The sequence below is a fragment of the Rana temporaria genome, chromosome 5 (assembly GCF_905171775.1).
Source record: "Rana temporaria chromosome 5, aRanTem1.1, whole genome shotgun sequence".
In the NCBI taxonomy this organism is placed as follows: Eukaryota; Metazoa; Chordata; class Amphibia; order Anura; family Ranidae; genus Rana; species Rana temporaria.
The window spans coordinates 246,507,754-246,524,774 of NC_053493.1; the positions used below are offsets into that span (position 1 = coordinate 246,507,754).

The 17,021-nt window shown below is 40.9% G+C and overlaps 1 protein-coding gene across 5 annotated transcripts in view; it reads left to right on the plus strand.

Annotated features, from left to right (window-relative positions):
• LOC120940692 (desmoplakin) overlaps positions 1-17,021 on the plus strand; it is a 94,849-nt gene that overhangs the window by 24,710 nt on the left and 53,118 nt on the right. The window contains exon 1 of one of the 5 annotated variants that reach the window (XM_040353682.1): positions 6,185-6,310. The exons of the other annotated variants lie outside the window; for them this stretch is intronic. The gene's annotated coding sequence lies outside the window, so the exon portion shown is untranslated. Of the gene's footprint in view, positions 1-6,184; positions 6,311-17,021 lie in introns of those variants that run through there. 5 annotated transcript variants of the gene reach the window in all.

Here is a 17,021-nt window from a genome sequence, read left to right on the forward strand (position 1 = left end):
CCTTTTGAAAATGTTTTTTTTTTGTTCAACTGTCATGCTGCTGTAGCGTCAATATTTTTAGACACTGACCTAGAAAGAGCATTGTGGTTTCAAATCAGGGAGTCAGAAATTTGCAGTGGTCAAAAGATTACTTCGACTAGCCATTTTTGACCAGGTTGTGTAAAAGACAATGGTGCCTGTAACTCCACTCTACAGCCATTGTCTGTGCAAAAGGTTAATCGGCTAGGTTAGAAAAGCTGTCCTGATAACTATTCTTGCCATTAGATAAGTGGTCTTGTAGGCATCAATCATCTCCTCCCTCCCTTTCTTGTCCATTAGAAGTGTTCTGCCAGGCAGACAGCATTTGTTTATGGTTCCACCAGTCAATCTTGTTGCCTAATGGCCCGTACACACGACTTTTTTCGCTTAATAGTCGCAAGTAAAAATTGAATAGGTTACTAAAGTCACAAATTCCCGTACGACAGAAAGAAAAAAAATCGGAAGTGATGTTGTGTTGTAAAGTATTTGTATTGCATTTTCGAACGACAACTATACTGACTAAACGAAAATCGTACGATCTGGTATCGTACGAGGAAAGTTTTCACGCTGGTCAGATCGAATGATATCGGATGAACTCTCGTGATCGGCTCTCGAAAGTAGTGTACTAGTGTACACACGATCTGAAGATCGTACGGTTCTTTTTCGGACAACCATTTTCGTATGATTTTCGGATCGCGTGTACGGGCCACAAGGGTGGACAGGTCATCACACACTTTTGCAGGAAGGACATTTTTTTTTCTTTTGTCTTGAAACAGGTGAATTAGGGAAGAAAGAACCCAAGAAAGGTCAATTATCTAAGATGGAATTTCCCCTCAATTTTGTGTGGGACTAGAACTATGGGGTTGATTTACTAAAGGCAAATAGTCTGTGCACTTGCTCTAGATCTGAGGGGAACATGCAAGGGAAAATTGATTGGATTATAAAAATCAGCAGAGCTTCCCCTTATTTTAGAGCTTCCCTCAGATCTTGAGCAACTGCACTTGTGAGTGCAATTGCAGTGAACAGTATATTTGCCTTTGGTAAATCAACCCCTATGAACGTTTAAAGTGTCCCAATGGCTCCACCTCCATTTGAAAGATCTCTATTTCAGTAATCTAGAAGTCTAATGAATTTCAAAGCAATCTTACACAGGTTCCCAAACATCATGTAGATACATTTTGTCAAATTGCTACTGCAACCGGTTTACTTCACTGTGCAGCAGGACAGCCTACATCCCCCTGTGCCACAGGCCTTGTAGCAACTGCATTGCCTGTTATGTCTAATGCCTTGTACACACAATGGGAATTTCCGATGAAAAAATTCCGTCTGACTTTTTCCATCGGATATTCGGACCGTGTGTGTGCTCCATCGGAGTAATCCCATGGGAAATTCTGACGGACTTAGAGAACACATTCTCTTTTTTTCAGATGGAAAAAAATTCTATCAAAAATTACGTTCGTCTGTATGAAAAACACGCATGCTCAGAATCAAGTCGACGCATGCTCTGAAGCATTGAACTTCATTTTTCTCGGCTCGTCGTAGTGTTTGTACGTCGCCACGTTTTGGACGGTCGGAATTTGGTATGCAAGACGGAATCCCGACGGAAATTCCGATCGAGTGTACGGGGCATTAAAACAAAGTTCAGGAGTATGTACAACCCCAATTCCAAAAAAGTTTGGAGGCTGTGTAAATAAAAACAGAATGCAATGATTTGCAATCTCCTAAACCAGTGGTCTCCAAACTGCGGCCCGAGGGCCAGATGTGGCCCTTTGCTTGCCTTTATCCAGCCATTGGGGCAGTATCCCTCCCACTGATGCGAGACACTATTCTGACATCTGACACCGACAGTGGAGCACCATTTCTCCCACTGACACCTTAATGGGGCACCATTCCTCTCTATGATACCAACGATGGGGCACTATTTCTCCCCCTAATACCATATGTTTAGTTCCACTGATGCCAGGAAAATTTCCACTCCCCGCTGGCCAAAGTCTGGCCCTTCAAGAGTCTGAAGGACAATAAACCAGCCCTTTGTTTAGAATGTTTGGAGACCCCTGTCCTAAACCCATATTTTATTCACAATAGAAAACATTTTCAAATATGGGTTTAAGAGATTGCAAAACATTTTGCATTTTTGTTTTAGGTGTTCCCACTGTGTCCCAACTTTTATGGAACTGGGGTTGTAATTAGGGTTATCCAGATACCGATACCAGTATCGGTATCGGTACAGATACCGAGTATTTGCGCTAGTACTCGTACTCGCGCAAATACTCCCGATACCAAAATAGAATACTTTTTTTTTTTTTTTTTTTTGTGACATCGAACACAAATTGGATGGCACCATTGGATGGCACTGATAGGTGGCACTGGCATTGATTGAATGGCACTCATAAATGGATGGCACTGATAGGTGGCACTGGCATTGATTGGGTGGCACTGATGAGATGCACTAATAAGCTGCCTCCCTGCACTGATGCACTAATGGGCACTGATCTGCACTGATAGGTGGCACTGGCTAGCTGCACTTTTGGGCACTGGCACCGATGAGCTGCACTGACAGTGATCACTCCTTCAATGATATGTAGTTTTCCAGTACCGTATGCTAAAAAACAGCCCCACACCATGATGTACCAGTTCTTCATAATTCTAAAGAAAATATCTTTGGTCTGTATTGTGGTTTGAAAACGGTCACATGACATTAAAAAAAAGTATCGGTATTCGGTATCGGCGACTACTTGAAAAAAAGTATCGGTACTTGTACTCGGTCCTAAAAAAGTGGTATCGGGACAACCCTAGTTGTAATATAGGGCTACTCTTTCTATGCTTTTGAGAAATCTTCTTTAATTTCCTGTTGTGTATCAGGGAAAGGTATTCAAAGGGAAATATCTTTTTTTTTTTTTTTTCTTTATTGTATAAGCCGGCACTCTTTTGGCCGGTTGCTGTCCACGTTGGGTGGCTTGTTGTAATCTGTATTGTATGAAACGAAATAATAAAAAATAATTTACAAAGAAAATATAAATAAATATCTACAGGAGTTTTAACCACTCCCTGATATAAGTTTTGACATAATGCTTCAATGGTAACTAAACCATAAAGTATGCCTTTTTTTTTATAATTACAAGCTGTTTAAAACACAAAACTGTGCTCTGCATAATATATGATCAAGGTCTTAAACCAAAATCAACATGCACTGTAACCTTTTGTAGGAAAGGCTTCCATAACTCCCACATCCTGCTTATTTCCTACACCTGTCTAATACTGGCAGACGAATACACTTTACATCATTTTCACTAGAATGTTTGATAATAAAGCCCCAGAAACTTCACAGTGAACTGATATAACCTAGTGTAGCTATGCTCAAAATGTAAGATCCTATCTTAATTTTCACATTGAATTTAGGTTATTTCTAGCGTGTTTCTAATAAAAGAGAAGTGCGTAATTGCAAAAAACAATCTTCTACTCGCCTATGTGGATATAGCATTGATTCCCCCACCACCTCTAAGACCGAGAACTGAGCAATCAGGCACAGCTGATTGCTCCGTTCTCAGTTTTTAGTGAGCGTAGAGCAGTGACTCTGTAACCGACTCTCTGCTCTGCCTCTTCAGCTCTCACTGGAGTTTCGGACTGTGGAGGGGGCTGGAGCGGCTGGCTCAGGCCTTCAGTGCCACGCTGAGAGGCTGAGCCAACTGCCAGTTGGGCATCTGGGTAGATCCCACCATTGAAGTTAGGATCCCTCCAGAGTCTGGAGCAGCTGGGTGACGTTGGCTGATAGTGGACTTTAGCCCGCTCTGGGTTACAGGACTGCAGAACTAAGTGTACTCCTGTGACCCAGAGGAGAAGAGGGACCAAAAAGAGATTTGGCCTAAGGGTTTTGCACAGAGAGGCCCTAATCCTCCTTTTCAGGGGTCCCTCGGTGGCACCCATGGCTCCTCCTTTTTGAGTGCCCCCACAGAGAGCTGCATTCCATGGGGAAACTCGTGCTGGCGCGCTCCCCAGTCCTGCTGTCTGCGTCTATTGACACAGACAGCAGGACTCGGCCCCTGCTGCTATCATTCTATCCAATGAGGATCAGAGACAGTGGCTGGAGCTGCTGGGCTTGTTATTGTCGCTGGAAAGATCGGGTTCAGAGACTTTACAACTCCTTTTAAGGAGAAAATGGCTCCTCTCACATCAACACACGTGAAAATAAAACAATTCACCTAATAAAATGGCATATTTCAAAGTCTGTCAGTGACCAGATGAAAGAAGATCTCCAAAGGAGGAAGCAATGTATGTAAGTTAATTGACTCTTTAACAACATTCCACTGCAGGTACTTAAGTTAAGGCCTTATGTATGAACATGTTAAGAATTGCAGTTATTTCCCCAGCACCAGTCAGATTCAGACTTTTAGGCTAGCATTACACTTTCCCGCACCCTCTATAAAAAAATGCACTGCTGTTTAGCAGATGTGTGGGGTTGCCACGCACTGCAAATTGCAATGCGGTTTCCCGTGCTGGGCGCTGTGCGGTTCCCTACGTCTGTGTTTTTGGGAAAGGCGAAAGGACCTTTTCCCTGCATTTTCTGTAAGTACAGAAGCCGGAAAACCATCATAATGTGAACTTGCTACCCTAAACCTACGATTTTTCATCTGGTACCTTTTTAAATTGTATAGTATGTGATGTTTAGCGGATTGTTGTGTAAATACAAATGATATAGTAACCAGGACCAAATTTACACATCGAGAGCCTATAGGCAGAGAATTCTATCCCTCCAAGAAAAAGAAAAAAAAGACCGTAAAAGAAAAGACCTTTTCTATTTCTTGAGAAAATATTTTTAATCAAAAATAAAGTAAGTATTACAAGTTTCAAATGAGTTATGAAACCATTAAAAGTTAACTTTTGCAAAATCCTCATCCTTCTCCACAATGTAACTCCATCATCATCATCCCTGGATTTGTATTTCACATCTATCCTCATCCTTCTCGCCAACTTCCCTCTCCATAATCATCCCTATCCCTTTTTAGAAACACCCTCATCCCTCTCTGCTTTGTAACCCAACCATTATTGATATACGCAGCGCTTTACAATATAAAAAGGATCATCCTCATCCTTTGTATTTTCTATGTGCTCATTCATCTATTATCACCACATGATCCAACTTCATCTCTCTTTCCATCACCATCCTCATTCCTCCAGCAACCTCTATCCATAATCACTTATCCTCATCCCCAACATCCTCATCTTCATCCCTGACCCTGTACCTCCCCTCATTCTTAATGACAAAAGAGACTCTCTGGATGTTGGGGTATATGACCTGTAGTGTAATGTGGTATGATGTCTGGGAATAACAGATTAGTACAATCAGTCAGAGTCCACAGGCTACATGGCACACTCGCCTCTCTCTCTGCGTGTCTTCACTTGTAAGGCCAAACCACACCTCCTCCCTGAGTGTTGGCCAATCAAAATGTGTGCCTAGCAGTAGGCTCTGCCTCTTGGATGGAGGTGGAGGGGGAAAATCGCTATCCATAGCTTGTGTTCCTCTCTCACTGTGGCCAGCCGCCGCAGTCTGTTCTTTTTGTGTGGATGGCCCACCCGGGTGCCCTAACAGCTGCCAAAGCTACCTTATGTTACTGGCGCTGACGCTCTGCAATGTTAAAAAAAAAAAACGTACAGATTGGCACTCCTCTAGGGCGGTTGCCAGTAGACACATGCCTACAGTGCCTATTGGGAATTCCGGCTCTGATGGTAACTAATATCTGGTCTTCTGCTTTCAGCATAGCTCCATTCCAAACTTGATGACTTTCTGGGACAAAGGAGGGTGATAATGCAAACATGTGAAGCATAAAGACCGAGAGTGGGTCAATCTTAGTTCACTACTTCGATCTTCGGTTAATCTAATGGTGAATAAAGTATTGCCATGCCAAAAGCAGTGGTCCATGCTAACAATTGTTAGCATGGACTTACTTACTTGAACCAAGTAACACTCAAGTTGTCTAAGACACTGTAGTAGAAGATCTTTGTACCTTTTATGATGGTACACTTTTTATAAAGCATTACATCATCCCTCCCATACAGATAGCTTTTGTATTTATTGCTGTGAGTAATATACCTGCCTCCACCCCTGTAAACGAATCCTGTATTAGTCCACAGCGTGCATTGCTGTGAATCACCATTTCTCGGGGTAGCAACTCCCTCAGAATGCGTTTCACAGGCTCTGTTTCACATGTGTTAAATGTAGAATATCTGGCTTATTGTTAATAAAGTGTGAAGACTCTCCTGTTCACAGGACGCTATCAGTGGATCTGTTACAAAGGTAGTACTGGACAAACTGGCTTTGTGTATTTGGTCCCACCATAAGAATTTAGGCTTTACTTTTCTAGGTGTAACTATATTAACTATATACGTTTTTTTACATACATATTCCAATGTGTATTTGTTATTGTATTGACCAAGTCTCCGACTAGATTTCTTCTTCGTAGGTCAATACATGAAATGACTACAATGTAGGCTTTCTAGACTTGGATGTATCTCCTTCAAACTTGGGTTCTCTTGAGCATTATACAGTGATTGGAAAATCATAGTAATCATTTCCCTAAAGTGTCTGACTAATTTTCTTTGACAGGAGAGTCAAAGTGCTTCTGGTAAATGTTTTTCCACAGAAAACCTTTTAAACCTACTCCATGCAACTTTTTTCTTTTCCAGTTTCAGATGCTGGGGGGAAAGGTTCAAAATGCTGTCTAAGTATACTTTAACATTTGTGACCCCATTGATAATTCCTTTTACTGTCCAAGTATACTTTAGCATTGGTCTCCCCATTGAGGAGATTTCCTTTTACTGTCCAAGTATACTTTTAGCATTGGTCTCCCCATTGAGGAGATTTCCTTTTACTGTCCAAGTATACTTTAGCATTGGTCTCCCCATTGATGGATATGCTTTTACTGTCCAAGTATACTTTAGAATTGGTTTCTCCATTGAGGAGATTTCCTTTTACTATCCAAGTAATACTTTAGCATTGGTCTCCCCATTGAGATTTCCTTTTACTATCCAAGTATACCTTAGCATTGGTCTCCCCATTGATGGATCTCCTTTTACTATCCAAGTAATACTTTAGCATTGGTTTCTCCGTTGAGGAGATCTCCTTTTACTGTCCAAGTAATACTTTAGCATTGGTTTCTCCGTTGAGGAGATCTCCTTTTACTGTCCAAGTAATACTTTAGCATTTGTCTGTTCATTGAGGGCTTTCCCTGTACTATCCAAGACAGGACAATCACTAAGACAACCCCTGTTGTGGTCCACACAGAAATAAAATAGGATAAAGGTCCTGCTTTCACTTAGCTTAAAAAGGTGTTTAATGTTTATTCTTGTTGGGAAAATTTCAAATGTCAAAAAACGGACTTGACTAAAAGAAAAGTTAGTGTTGGGTTTTAATGAAAAATGCTCCTTTCAGTATAAAACGTTTATACATAAATGCTAATTTTTGCATTTTAGTGAATTTTTTAAATCTGTATTTCAACTGACAACCAGCTCTGATTTTCTATATTATTATTATTATTATTATTATTATTATTAATATATATGTGTGTGTGTATGTATGTGTATATATATATATATATATATATATATATATATATATATATATATATATATATATATATATATATATATATATTATATACAGAGCTTTTTTTCTCAGAAAATAGGTGCAGGAACTCAACCATGACCCCGTTCAGATTTCACAAACAGTAGAAGGGTATTAAAGGGGCATTAAATACCAGGATTGCATTACATACAGAGTGCAGAGTTCAGGGGGGTTACACACAGAGTGCAGAGCTATCACTTGTAAACACAGAAATCAGACTTCTGTGTTTACAAGTGATTGTGGTGAGCAGGCACCAAAGGGTCTGAGCCAGAGGTGGTGGAACTGAGTTCCTCCAAGTTCCCCCTGAAAAAAAGCTATATATATATATATATATATATATATATATATATATATATATATATATATATATATATATATATATATATATGTCAGTTATCACAGCAATGGCAACCTGGGTATTCCCTGTTGTATAATATGCATACAGAATACCCCTAGCAATGTCATTTGATTGTATCAATATATTTTGCAAGTATTTTTCCTTTTTCTTATTTTGATTATGTGATTTTAGAAGATAGTCTAATTAGTACTCAGCATAGAGATAATAGAATGTTGTGCCCATATCTATAGGCTAGAAACCATTTTCCAAAATATTTTAATGTATATCATTTTCCTACAGAAGAGTTTCCCTTTTTAAGTGATTGTCCCACCCTTTTTAAGGTACTCCTCTATGTAATCATTTACCCAGAAGTCCTATCTGCATCTTTAGATATTTGTTTGCATTTTTGCCAGAGATTACTGCCTTAAATATTTTATCTTGTACTTTGTAGCAGTAACTATAACTATCTATAACTCTATCTATAACTCTACCTACATTGCACATTTATATTATGAAGGCAATGGTGTTTACATAGTGAATGTATGATCTGAGAGATTTTATCATCCACTTTGATCTATAAGCTGCATGCAAATGTGTCAAGTCTCAGTGAAAGTTTGCTTTAGGAAAGTTTTTGATTTCACTGCAAGTGGCATCCCTGTCCTAAAATTAGTATGTGACCAATTTTTGTGGAAATTAATTACATTTGCGCACTGAGCAGGTACGTGGGATCTGATTCCCTTATGAAAAGCACTATGTATAAGTTATTCTTCTTTTCCAAAACAAACATGTTGTAAGGGATTTTTTTTTTTTACATTTTTATTTGTATGGTATCAGAATGAGCAGTGATGGCATGTGAAATGCAGTATCCCACAGCAACCAAGCTTTATATTATTGTTGTAAGATCAGACATTATCTCTGATTGGGTGCTATGGGATAATACATTTTGCAAGTAATGGTCTTTGTATTCCTTTTACTAAATAGGCCAGCTTGTGTACTTTTTACATTACATTTACAACAAGTTTTTTTTATTTTTTATTTTTTTTTAAACGGATGTTTTAACATAATTTAAATATTTTCTGTAAAAAACATCATTTTACAGATAAGCATTTAAATGAAAAACTTGTTTTCCATTTTTGTATAGCGTAAGGGAGGGTTATAACCTTTGTAAATCTAGAAAATCCTTTGGATCCTTTCCCAAGTCACTAAAACAAGTCTCCCCATTGGAAGATTTACCCTCTCCAATAATGCTTTGGAGGGGGGGACAACCCAAAATGAGAGAATCTAGGGGTGTCGCCACCAGGACTAGTGTCCCCATTAGAAGATCTTTCCTCAACAGTGGAACCTTGGATTACGAGCATAATCCGTTGCAGGAGAATGCTTGTAATCCAAAGCACTTGCATATCAAAGCGAGTTTCCCCATAGAAGTCAATGGAAATGAAAATAATTTGTTCCACGTTGACTTCTATGGCATTAAATACCGCATATGGGCAGAGGTGGGGGGGTACCGAAGAGACTATAAAATACTCGGAGACCGCTCGGCTGCTTTCGGAATCGTTTGGGAACTGAGTATTTCCAAGGATTTCCAAACTGCCCCGATTGGCTTTGGCGCCCCCGCACCTCTGGCCAAATGCGGTACTGCACACCGCAGAGGCTTGAATCCTCCTTGTATTGCGAGACAACACTCGCAAACCGAGTCCGGATTAAAAAAAAAAAAAAATTGCTCATATTGCGAAACACTCGTTAAATGCGTTACTTGCAATCCGAGGTTCCACTGTATTTCTGTTCTGGTGTCAACTGTGGGATTTACTTTCACATTAAGTGATAACGGTAACCATGGCAGAGAGGGTAAATCTCCCTAACGGGCACAGATAAATAAAAACGGACAGCTAATCATCTAATCCCTTTCCACTCTATCCAGAGAATAAAAAAAAATGTTGTCTTTAGTTACACTTTAATACAGAGTGCACTCATGACCCTGGTTTGGCAGAGCATTATGTCCTACAGCATGCAAAGCAGCAGCTTCTCCCTTGTGTAGATGGCTCCAATTGACATACAGAGCTAGGAGTATCAGGAAGGTGGGCAGGATTTCATTTTGGCCCCTTTTAGACGGACGGCAGTTTTGCCGCAATTAAAAGCATGTACATTTTCAGTGAAATTCAAGGCTCTGGGCACTGCGATTAGCTGCATTTGTACATTTCGATTATGTGCGGTTACATGCGGCCGCGTTTTAGCTGCGGTAGTCATTTCCATAGCAACCCTTTTTAATTTTTTTGATTATGATGTGCTTCCTGTTGTTTTTTTTTTTTTTCTCACGCTGCTATCCGCAGTTGACACAAAAGTGTGTTTGAACTTCATCTGTTTTCTTGTCGGGCTGGAAGATAATTTTCTCTGAAGTTTAGGAATCTTGCATTTCTATGTCATATTAAGAGACCATGCCCTCCTCCCTGTGAGAAAAGAGTTGCATCATCCTTACTAGGTGTGTCCTAAAGCATATATAGCATGGGAAACAAAGCTGTATATACCAGCCATGAGTCTCACGCACTATACAGCGATTGTCACAATTCTTAGTTTAGTAATGCTGTACATTCCATCAGTGATTCTGTACTTTATTGTTAATTTTTCATTAAAGAAAAAAAAAGTGGCATTCCAGACATGACTAAACACGCATGAAATGCACATATGAGAGCTCTTTTACCTGTCATAAGATATGTATTTCTGTCTATCCAGTTCTGAGAATTATACAGCAATGCCACACAGCCCAGCCCTGTCTGGAAGAGCAGGAGACCCCATTTATTCTTCTGCAGTAGCGAGCAAATGACCCTCTGGGATTGGGACTATGTAGGCACTATCCAAAAATTGTCAAGTAATAATTAAAGTAAACATTTATTGATGCACAAAAGATAGAAACACATCTTAAAAAGCACACATATTGAGGCAATAGGGATACAGATAAAGTGGTACTGGTACATAGAATGTTTTATATTTCTTTGTACTAGTACCACTTTATCTGTATCCCTAGTGCCGCAATATGTGTGACTTCAGACGTGTGTATCTTTTTTTTGTATCAGTAAATGTTACATTTTTAATACAGTGGAACCTTGGATTACGAGCATAATCCGTTCCAGGAACAGCGAGTTTCCCCATAGAAGTCAATGGAAACAAAGATAATTTTGTTCCGCATTGACTTCTATGGCATGCAATATCACATGTGTCCAGAGGTGAGGGAGGTGTGACAGCTCGGCTGATCTCGGAAACCCTCAGGAACTGTGTATTTCCAAGTGTTTCCGTATGGCTCCAAACCGTTCTGAGTGTCATCGGCGCACATCTGGCCAAATACGGTACTGCACACCCCATTAGCTTGAATTCTGCTTGTTTTGTGAGCTAATACTCGCAAACCGAGTCAGGATTTAAAAAAAAAAGTCGCTCGTTAACCGCGTTACTCGTAAACCAGGGTTCCACTGTACTTGATAATATTTGGATAGTGCCTACATAGTCCCAATCCCAGAGGTTCATTTGCTCGCAATTGTTTTTCAGGGAAGACGGCTCAATACAATTCAAGGCCAGATTCCTGTGTATTTTTTCTAATGCAGTACTACTACTTTCAGGTTGTGCGCCTTGCCCTTAGCCTATGACAACACCATAAAAGGAGAAGTAGTGAACTGATCTCACTTTTATTTCACTCCAGACTCTCCCCCTACCAGTCTGTCCCCTCTTGGCACATTAGAGCTGCAGCATAACTCATAAGCTCACTTGCTGCTTCTCCCTCCTCCAGTCTAAGCACTGCTGTAAGGGGATTGCAAGAGGCTCATACAAAGGCAGATTAAGAGGCTTACACTACTTGCATTATAAGAAATAGATTTTAATAATACAATGAATGAATATAAAAATGCTATGATTTGTGACTGTGTGGCATCTATCCAAATTCTAAAGCGGAACTCCAGACAGAGTGGGAAAATTACAGCAACAATCAGGAAATTTCTCCTATAAGGATAAAAATAACAAGAGGCTCTAACCTTTTCCTACTTTTACCCAACACCAGATTTAGAGGCATATGGATTAGACTCTCCTGGTGTCTGTATCTGGAAGCTGTGCAATCTTGGCATAGGGGATACCTGTGGAGGAGATGGCAATGCACAGCTTCATTGCTAATGCAGCCTCAGATTAAGATATCATTCTAAAGGGCCCCTTGTGCCAGAAGCCTGTAAGGGAGACTTGCGATTGGGAAGTTGTTGGCACCAAGTTGTATAGTCCCCGCCCCACTTCTTTTTGAATAGTGCACCCATTTGCCTGCCTTTTGTAGCCACCATATTGGACACACAACTCCTGGTCATAGGCCCACTTACAACATCCCCGTCCAGAGGCCTTAATGTTCAGAGTAACGGAATGTGAATGCACAAATGCATTTTCAGCACATTACTGCAACTTCACATCTTCATGTAACTTACATGGTAGGTGAGGTTGAAAAAAAGTCTATCAAGTCCAACCTAAAACCATCAAGTCCAACCTACTTAGCGTAACCCTTCACATTTGATATACTATTAGAATCTTTGGCTCAGATCATCATGTGCAAGGTTAAACACTCTGAAGCAGTCACTTCAGTGCAGAGCACAAGTAAACATCTCTTATGTCGTGTACACACGATCGGAAATTCCGACAGCAAAAGTCCGATGTGAGCTTTTGAACGGAAATTCCAACCGTGTGTATGCTCCATCGGACTTTTGCTGTCGGAATTTCCGGCAACAAAAGAATGAGAGCTGGTTCTCAAATTTCCCGACAGAAAAAATTCCTATTGGAAAATCTGGTCCTCTGTAGCAATTCCGACGCGCAAAATTCCGATGCATGCTCGCAAATGCTTTCATGCATGCTCGGAAGCATTGAACTTCAGTTTCTCTGCTCGTCGTAGTGTTGTACATCACCGCGTTCTTGGCGGACGAAAGTTCAGAGAACCGTTGTGTGACCGTTTGTATGCAAGCCAAGCTTGAGCAGAATTCCGTCGGAAAAACCATCCAAGATTTTTCCGACAGAAAATCCGGTGGTGTGTACGCGGCATAAGTTAAGCCAATTCTCTTTTCCACTTCAGGAACACCATAGTAGCAGGACCACCTCCCTGTGTATACTAAGTTTACAGCCTTCAGCTTCCATCACAAAGCCACAGGACCCACAGCTGAGGCTCTCAGGGGGACCAAGGTGCCATTGCTACTATAGCCATCTCTCCCTAGTGTCGTTTCTATAGCCTGTCCAGCCAGGCATGCTCCCAGATGACAATCCCATTTCCAGGCGTCCACCTTTACTCGCATATGAAAACTCTGTTCCAGGCCCCTATGGCCTTGCACACCCCATTGCAGGACTTGCAGAAGGAGGTCAGGGAGACGGGACAACTTCTTTAGCTATTCCTCCCATGATCTGTACCACCTTGGGACAGCGCCTGTCTCCAGTTACCAGCACTTGCCAAAGGAAGGTGGAACGCGTCGGCCTACTGTGTCTCTGCATCCCTCTTGCTGATGCTTGCCTCTGGCAAGTACTTGGAGCTGAAGAAAGGCACCACAAAGCAGCTATCTCCTTGCTGACATCACACCCAGTGTTACAGGGCACCTAGGGAGATAAGACCTGGCACTACATGTACTTTGTAGCAACAGGAACTCTGTTTTCTCCTACTATCAGCATGTTTCTTGGCTGCACATTTGCATGCATGACACTTGATTGGCTCCCAGTCCTGCACCTCCCTTTCCCAGTCTAAGTGCCGCTGTGTATGTAGATGATTGCAAGAAGCTAACACCAAGTTTAATTCCCGTACTTGGATGCTGCTAGCATTAAAAAATACTTTTTATTACGTGCTAATAAATCTGCCTGGAGTACAGATATAAATTAAAAACAGGGGTATGTGGGAGATAAAGTTGAGATGTTTGTTTTCCTTATTATGGTGAAGCCTGCTGTGAAGAAACCAAGTCTTGAAAATAGTAGGTTTCCATTTATTTGTTGTACAGACACTTGGCACATAGACCCGAGTAAGCAGCACACAGTTGACATTCTCAGCACAGCCTTCGGCCCCATTTTAGATTTATTCTCCATAGACACGCCTTTAATATATTCGTCAGCAAAAACAGAGTACAGCATATAAAATGTATATGACTGGAGTCAGGATATCATTGGCTTTCTAATGACTAGCTTTTACAATACTCACACAAGTGTTTAATGTGATTTTATATTCTTGATAATAAGTGGTTATGCAGCTCTGTAATTGCAGAACTAAACGCCAAACAATATGAAAATGTTATGGGACAGCAGACGGGAAATAACCCTTAGTACTTTAAATAAATAAATAAAAGACAGCAGACCACTGTTGGATGTTAAAGGCCGCGGTTGTTTAATATTGGTTTCAAAATATTGTGATAAATACTATCAACAAAATACAAGAATAAATAAGCATTAAACTAAGCATTAAAGCTAGCCTAGTCACTACGGCTCAGGCTGCCAACACAACTACCCAGCTAGAACACTTGTACCAAACTATTAAATAATCATATTTTCTCCATAAATATATAAATTAAATACATATGAGACACAAAGCTAGTCCCCCTTTGCTGTTAAATTTTTTATTTTTTTTTATAAAAAAGCAAAGGTGACACTACCACATAAGAAAACAACCGCAACAAAGATATGTAATAGAAAAGGGGGGGAAGAGCACCACAGCTCCTTAGTCTTCTGAGGCGAATGAGCCTGGGCTGACGGAACCTGCTTTAAATAGCCCAAAACAGGCTGAAAACCTGCTGGTTCTGACCAGTTTGAACTGACCTTTCCCGGGCTTTCTATCCAGACCCCAGGAAAGGTCACCCAAAGGCCAAGAAGCCCGCCAAAAAATCCCCCAGGAAAGGTCACCTGAAGGCCAAGTGAGCCAGTTTGAACTGACCCTTCCCGGGCTTTCTATCCAAACCCCAGGAAAGGTCACCAAAAGGCCAAGTGCTCCAATACCCTGAGAGGAGACCCAAGAAACCAGGGGAGACCTGAAACTGTCCCCCGTCGCTCTCCCATGAGGAAAAGGGGGGCTAGAAACTGCCCCCTCTTCCTGTCATTTTAAAACGCTGTGTAAGCAATTACAAAATGGCTATATGGATTTTACGGCTTTATCTAGCAAGGGAGATTATCCTAAATAAATGCTATGTGCTTCATCGTAAAGAGCAATTCATCTTCATCAAGGAATGCTGTATACTAAATATTTACCTTGCTGCAAAAATGCAGGAAAAATGTTTCCCTTTAAATCCTATGGGACTCTTCACACCATTGTGCTGCGGGTGCAGTGCGTTTTGAAAAATCCTACTTTCAGCATCTTTGGTGTGCTCCAAAAATGCAGGGCGATGTTAAAATGGGGCTTTAGTGTAGAGAAGGCACAGTAAGCAAAGGAAAAAGTGTGTATTTTTTTTTTTTAAGTGATTCTTTAAAATGCTGTGTTAAGGTAGCCCATGCATTTGAATGGGCTGTGAATGCACCATAGTGAAAAAAAAACGCACCTTCATTTTTTTTTTTTCCTGAAGTATGTCGATGCTGGTTTCAGAATGCATGGCACAAACCGATGCATGTAAATGGCATTACAGCAACACAGTGGAATGTAGGTGCCCTGAAAGTAGTATAATTCTCCCCCCCCCCCCCCCCCCCCCGCTGTAACTGTCTGATCGGCAGAGGAAGCAGCAGCCAGTCATGTGAGCAGAGCTAGGAAATACAGTGTAGAACAGCATTTTTTTTTATTAAAACAGATACACTGGGCAAATAACATTAAAGCGGAGGTTCGCCTATTGATTTTCTATTTTTTAAAGTCAGCAGCTACAAATACTGCAGCTGCTGACTTTTAAAATAAGGACACTTACCTGTCCAGCGTGCCTGCGATGTCGACCCGTACCTCGATCCTCGGATGCTGTCACCACCATCTTTGTTAAGGGAATCAAGAAGTGAAGCCTTGAGGCTTCACTTTCTGGTTCCCTACTGCGCATTCGCGAGTCATGCTGCACAATCCGAATGGTCCCTACTGTTGTCTGGGACCCATGTGTCTCCCAGAAGACAGCGGGGGGGGCATCGGACGTGGCCGTACACTCCCGCAGATAATGCGAGGGTCTATGCCCGGAAGTGGATGCAAATACCTGTCTTAGACAGGTATTTGCAACCCCCTCCCCCCTAAAAGGTGCCAAATGTGACACCAGAGGTGGGGCGGAAAGTGAAGGTTCCATTTTTGTGTGGACCTCCGCTTTAAGGAAGACAGGTTAGTGTCTGAAAAAGATCATGTGGGGTTACAACCACTTTAGGCTGTGAGTTGCAGCTACATGTGGCCTTTGCATTATCAAGAAGGTATATGTACCAAACTAGCCACTGTGGGGTTGATTAACCAAAGGCAAATAGGCTGTTTACTTTGCAAGGGAAGTTTCACTTTGCAGGAGAATTTTCCCCAGAGCTTAGTGAATGTGGTAATATTTCACTTTTGTAAAGGATATCCAATAAATTGAAATGAAAAAAAAAAAACGCATTTTTGCTTGGATATGATTAATGGATATCGGCAGAGCTTTACATGATTCAGTAAGCTCTGGGGGACATTCTTTTGCAAAGTGAATAGTCTATTTGCCTTTATTAAATGAACCCATGTGTGTGTTTATGGGACATGATTCGTTTTTTATTTATTGTCCACTGTCAAACTGGATAGCATAACCTATGGCTTTCAAAATTCTATCTAAGCAACTAAGATTCGATTGATGTGACTATGCAGGGAGCATGCGCTGCATGCAAATGAACACTAATCTAGAATATGGTTTATTTACATATATAAGTTTACATAGCAGAGGTCATTAGCAAAACAAGCCAGGAGTTTTCCTTTTTTTTTGCCCATTTTATTTTCAGATTTGAAGAACAAATCTTTCTTCATTGGTTTCAGCACCAGTTACTTAAATGTGGGCGTAATTAAAGCAGACTTTGCTGAATATTATAAAGCTCCTCTAATTTGCACATCTTTTAAATGAGTCAGCATACTAAATCAGGCTTTTGTTGCTTGCAAGTTGAGACATTGTTCAA